We start from the raw sequence: 6522 nt of genomic DNA on the forward strand, positions 1-6522 counted from the left end.
CATTTCTACATGCTTAAATCTCACAAACATAATATTGAGCAAAAGAGATACAAAAGAGTACTACTATATGATTCCATTTATATAAAGTAAAAAGGGGCAAAATTAATCTGTAGTGTTGGAAGTCAGGATGGTGGTTACCTATAGCATGGATTGTGACTGGGGGTGAGGCAGAGCAGCAAGAGAGGGGGTTCTGGGGTGCTGTAAGCTTCCATTTCCTGATTTAATCCAAGTCCTGGATCTGCAGTGTGTCCACTTTGCGAGAAATCGTTGAGTTATATATTTTTGATCTGTGTACTCTTCTCTATTTATGTTCTCATTCAGTTAAGAGTTTAGTTTAAAAATGTCTATTCTTGGGAAAGAATCTGAAAAAGAATATATATATATATATTCTTAATAACTTTGCTGTACACCTGAAACATTGTAAATCAACTATACTTCAATAAAAAAATCTATTCTTTAATTGCTGGGTGCAATGTTTATATATTCATTAAATCAAGTGTGTTAACTGTGCTAGTCAAATCTTCTCTGTCCTTACCTATTTCTTATGTGCTTGATATGTCAGTTACTAAGAGAAGTGTGTTCAACTTTCCCACTGTAATGGTGGCTTTGTCAGTTTCTTCTCATAGATGTGTAAATATTTGCTTTATATATCTTGAGGCTATATTATTAGATGCATGTAAGTTCAGAATTGTTATCTCCTCCTGGTGAACTGAATTTTTAAAAAATCACTGTGTAGTAGTCCTCTTTATTGCTTTTTGCTTTAATATCTATTTTGTCTGATGTTTAATAAGCTATTTCAGCTTTCTCTTGGCCACTACTTTGTGGTTTACCTTTTTTCTATATTTTCAAATTTTTAGTGTCCTTATGTTTTGGAAGCATCTCTTGTGAATAGCATAGAGAAGAATTATTTTTTTAAAAATCTGGCCCAACAGTGTTTTCTTTGGCTGCACCACGAGGCACGCGGGATCTTAGTTCCCGGACCAGGGATTGAACCCGCGCCCCCTGCAGTGGAAGTGCGGAGTCAACCACTAGACCACCAGGGAGGTCCCCAACAATGTTTTCTTTTAACTAGCATTTTTCTTCTGACTCCCATTGTTGCAGTTGAGAATTTAGTCATCTAATTGTTATTCCTTTGTAGGTGATTTTTTTTTTTCTCCTGCTTTGGCTGCTTCTAAAACTTTTCCTTTCCTCTGGTGTTTTGCACTGTAAATCCATGATTTGTGGATTTGTTTCCTTCCTTCCTTCCTTCTTTCCTTTTAATCAGCTGGGATTTATTAGAATTTCTGGATTTGAGCCTTGGTATATTTCAACAATTCTGGCAAATTCTCATCCATTATCTTTTCAAATATTGCTTCTTCCTCATTCCCTCTTGTCTCTCCTTCCAGATAATGTAATTTACCTCCTTTTATTATATGTTTCACATCTCTTGACCTCTCTTTTTCCATCTTTTTGTCTTTTGGTACTGCATTCTGTATAAGTTTCTTCGGATCTGTCATTTAGTTCATTAATTCTCAGCTGTGTCCAACCTGGTGGCTGACATGTCCTTTGAATTATTAATTTTAATTGTTACATATTAATTTTACTTTAAAATGTTTTATTCTTTTTCAAATCTATTTGTTCTATGCACATGTTTATTTACTTAAATATACCAAACATACGTTTTTGTTTTTTTTTTTAATTTTTATTTTATATTGGAGTATAGTTGGTTAACAATGTTGTGTTACTTTCAGGAGTACAGCAAAGTGATTCAGTTACACATATATATGTAACTATTCTTTTTCAAATTCTTTTCCCACTTAGGTTGTTACAGAGTATTGAGCAGAGTTCCCTGTGCTATACAGTAGGTCCTCGTTGGTTATCTGTTTTAAATGTAGCAGTGTGTGTCTGATAATTCTCAAATCCAAAGTCTTTGCAGTTCTGTCTCTGCTGTCTGTGGTTCCTGCTGTTTTTGTTTATGTTGCTTTGTTTCCCTGTATGTTTTGTGGTTTTTGCTTGGGAAGTGTTCATTTTCCTTTATTTTATTGTTAATTCTATAGGATTCTTTGAGGTTCAGACCGAGTTTGAGTTCTTTGCAGAGAGGGTTTACACTACTTCTGAAAGTCACCTGAGGGGCCCTATCATTCTAAGACCTGAGTGGTTGTGTGTGTTACCAGTTTCAGAGTTCAGTGCGGGAAATAGAAACCACTCAGTGTATTTTAAGCAGAAAAGGGTTTAACACAGGGAATTAGGTGCTTATAAAATCACTGGAAAAACTGGAGGTGTGGTAAATCAGGAAACCTCCCATGGAACTATTGAGTTGAAGACCACATCACTGTAGTTTTGATTCAGGCATAAGGAAGCCAGGGTTAGGAGGCCACTGCTGCTGCAGCTGTTACCATAATGACCATATCTACCCACAAAGCTGCTGATAAAACCCTGAAATGCTGAGTCTGGCCACTGCCCATCTTTTACACTCCTCTCCATGACCTTGGTTGCCAGCAGAACGACAGTCTGGGCCTCACTTCCAGCTACCAAATCTCATGCAGGTCCATGCAGTTGGGAGAACCTAATTCACGTCTAGAGTCTAGCTGCAAAAGAGCATCAGAAATTAGGCTTTTATGTTCCAGCCTCTACAATACAGGAGTTGAAAAGTGTGCTGAGTCCGTTGATCACGACCTGCTCAGAGCTACTGGGTAGCTTCTCACCACTCTGCAGCCTCTCAGTTCTTGTTACCCTTTTGTCAGCCTTTGCCTAGTGTATCTTTTCCATCCCTGTATTTTGAACCTGTGTGAGACACTATTCACTGGCTACGGAACATTCATTTCGAAATCCCTTATCTCTTGTCTGCCTTTACTGAGTAAGCTGGGGTGACCTCCTCTCTTGCCAGCTGACAACAGTTTTGATTACTGAAACACCAGCAGAAGTCTGTTGAGAACTCTGGGAAGGTTTTTGCTTTTCCTGAAAGAGGAAGCCATGTGACCAGGGTTGTTTTTCTCCCCTTCCTGCTTTCAATGTGGATGTAATGCCTGAAGCCTTGGCAGCCATTCTGTGACCATGAAGAAAAGGCCAAGAGAATTGCTGAGATACCAGCCCTACACTGACAAACCAACACCAGCAGCCACATACTTCCAGACTTCTACAAGAAAAATAAACCCACTTTGTTAGCCACTGTAGTTGGTGTTTCTGTTATTTGTATTCAAAAGCAGTTCCAACTAATATATAACTTTCTTTTTACGTGTGTCTTCTGCGAATAACATATCAATTTGGTTGTTGTTAATCTGAAAGTCTCTGTTTTTTTAATGTCACCATCTTTTTTGTTGTTGTTTACATAAATTTTATTTTATTGAAGTATAGTTGATTTACAATGTCCTGTTAGTTTCAGGTGTACAGCACAGTGATTCAGTTATACATACTTATATACATATGTATATACATACATATATATTCTTTTTCAGATTCTTTTCTCTTATAGGTTATTACAAAATATTGGGTATAGTTCCCTGTCCTTGTTGGCTATCTATTTTATATATAGTAGTGTGTATATGTTAATCCCAAACTCCTAATTTATCTCTCCTCCCCTTTCCCCTTTGGTAACCATACATTTGTTTTCTATGTCTGTGGGTCTATTTCTGTTTTGTAAATAACTTCATTTGTATCTTTTTTTTTTTTTAGATTCCACATATAAGCAATATATTTGTCTTTGTCTGGGTTACTTCATTTAGTGTGATGATCTCTACGTCTATCCATGTTGCTGCAAATGGCACTATTTCAATCTTTTTTATGGCTGAATAATATTCCATTGTGTGTATGTATGTATGTGTGTGTGTGTGTGTGTGTGTGTGTGTGTATATCTCACATCTTCTTTATCCATTCATCTGTCATCTGTCAATGGACATTTAAGTTGCTTCCGTGTCTTGGCTATTGTAAATAGTACTGCAATGAACTTTGGGGTGCATGTATTTTTTCTAATTGTAGTTTTCTTCAGATATATGCCCAGGAGTGGGATTGCAGAATCATATGGTAGCTCTATTTTTAGTTTTTTAAGGAACCTCCATACTGTTCTCCATAGTGGCTGTACCAATTTACATTCCCACCAACAGTGCAAGAGGGCTCCTTTTTCTCTACACCTTTTCCAGCATTTATTATTTGTAGACTTTTTGATGATGGCCATTCTGACCAGAGTGAGGTGACACCTCATTGTAGTTTTGATTTGCATTTCTCTAATAATTAGTGATGTTGAGCATTTTTTCATGTACCTGTTGGTTATCTGTGTGATTTCTTTGGAGAAATGTCTGTTTAGGTCTTCTGCCCAGTTTTTGATTGGGTTGTTTGGTTTTCTGTTATTGAGCTGTATGAGCTCTTTGTATATTTTGGAAATTAATCCCTTGTTGGTGCATCATTTGCAAATATTTTCTCCCATTCTATAGGTTATCTTTTTGTTTTATTTATGGTTTCCTTTGCTGTGCAAAAGCTCGTTTAATTAGGTCCCATTTGTTTATTTTTGTTTTTATTTCCATTACTCTAGGAGACGGATCTAAAAAGATATTGCTGCAATTTCTGCCAAAGAGTGTAAATGGGAATTTAATTCATACCCCTTTTGTGATTACTGAAATGCTTTGACTTATTCTTGCTATCTTATTTTACGTTTGCTTTTTACCATGATTTTTCATATTAAATTTCTCCTCTTACCATTTCTTGGATTGATCATTCTCTTAAAGTTTCATTTTCTTTTTCTTCAAGTGTTTTAGAAGGTGTACATCCAATTTCTACCATTCCACTTGGGACAATTTTCCAATCGATTTTCTTTTTGTGCTGTAGTTTGAATACCTTCTACTTATCTGTTTTTATGTTCACATGATGATCCTTTCTTTTGCAGTATCCAATCTGCTTTCAATCTCCTAAAATTTTTTTTCAGATATAGCATTTTTCAGGTGAAGATTTCCATTTGGCTCTTTTTTAGTGTTTCTATATTGCTCCTAAAAAGTCGTCCCTATACCTTCACCCATTACATCCATCTTTTCCTGTCAAATCTTTTTTTTGAAAGACTTTCTTTCTTTATGGCTGTGTTGGGTCTTCGTTTCTATGCGAGGGCTTTCTCTAGTTGTGGCAAGCGGGGGCCACTCTTCATCGCGGTGCGCGGGCCTCTCACTATCATGGCCTCTCTTGTTGTGGAGCACAGGCTCCAGATGCACAGGCTCAGTAGTTGTGGCTCACGGGCCCAGTTGCTCCGCGGCATGTGGGATCTTCCCAGACCAGGGCTCGAACCCATGTCCCCCTGCATTGGCAGGCAGACTCTCAACCACTGCACCACCAGGGAAGCCCCTCCTGTCAAATCTTTAACGTATTTATAATAATTATTTTTGAGTCTTCACTAATTCTAGTGTCTGACTTTTCTGTGGGTCTGCTTCTACTGACTGCTTTTTTCTCTTGATTATGGGATGCAGTCTCCTGCTTCTTTGCGTGTCTCATAAATTCTGATTGTACACTGAACATTATGGGTGATACGTTATGACAGATACATAGTTTCTGTCAACTTCCTCTGAAAAGTGATGAACTTTGTTCTAGAAGGCAGTTAAATTACTGGCAGATAACCTTGGTCCTGTGGCAGCTTAGTTCTAGGCTTTGTGAGGGTATGTTTATTTCAGTTTTGCCCTCAGTCTGGGATGTGGGCCTCACTTCTAAAACATGGCCTTTCTGGGGTTTTAGTAGAAAGCCCAAGGGGTTTACCAAACACCTCAAACTAGGGTGGACTTGAATTCCAAACTCTGAGTCTGCGGTCGGGCAGCTGCTGAAATCTCCGCTCAGTCCTCCGCCTCTCCACTTGTCACTTTCAGCTGGGCTCCTTGGAGGTGTGACCCATACATGCCTGGTTCAGCAGTCAGCCAAGGATTGAAGGGGTGTTTGTACACAGATCTGGGGGCTTCCTCCTTTCAGGATCTGCCCTCCCTCAATTCCCAGCTACTCTGGCAGTCCTTAAATCCAGCTTCTGTCTTTTCAGCCCTGTACGATGAGGTGGACCACCCCTAGATTCCTTCCGTCTAGGGCACTGTGCCTTCACATAGTTGTTTTTTATGTTTTTCCCGAGTTTCTAACTGTCAATAGCTTCTGTGCTATTACCTGAGGTGGAACTTACCCTCTAGATTTTTCTTCTTTTGAGACTGGAACAGCACGAGCTTTATTCAGTGGGCAAAGAACGGAGAAGCGGGAACCTACTTCAGAAATCGTCTCCTATCCTCTAGATTTTTTTTTTTTTTGAATTCCCATGCCACTGTCTATATTTTACAGCTTCATTTTTAATGGTTTCCTAGGGACCCTGGCACTTCTTGTTTGTTTGTTTGTTTATTTATTTATTTATTTATTTATTTATTTATTTATTTATTTATTCAGGCTGTGCCGGGTCTTAGTTGCGGCACGCGGGATCTTTTAGTTGTGGAATGCGGACTTAGTTGCGGCATGCGTGCGGGATCTAGTTCCCCGACCAGGGATCAAACCCGGGCCCCCTGCATTGTGAGCACAGAGTCTTACCCACTGGACCACCAGGGA

At 38.7% G+C, this 6522-nt stretch overlaps 1 non-coding gene across 1 annotated transcript; it reads right to left on the reverse strand.

The window, feature by feature from the left end:
- Positions 1-6449: 6449 nt before the first annotated feature.
- Positions 6450-6522, reverse strand: TRNAV-CAC (transfer RNA valine (anticodon CAC)). Its single transcript has one exon. It is a non-coding gene; the product is annotated as a tRNA-Val (tRNA).

This window comes from Eschrichtius robustus, chromosome 3, assembly GCF_028021215.1.
Source record: "Eschrichtius robustus isolate mEscRob2 chromosome 3, mEscRob2.pri, whole genome shotgun sequence".
Lineage (NCBI taxonomy): Eukaryota > Metazoa > Chordata > Mammalia > Artiodactyla > Eschrichtiidae > Eschrichtius > Eschrichtius robustus.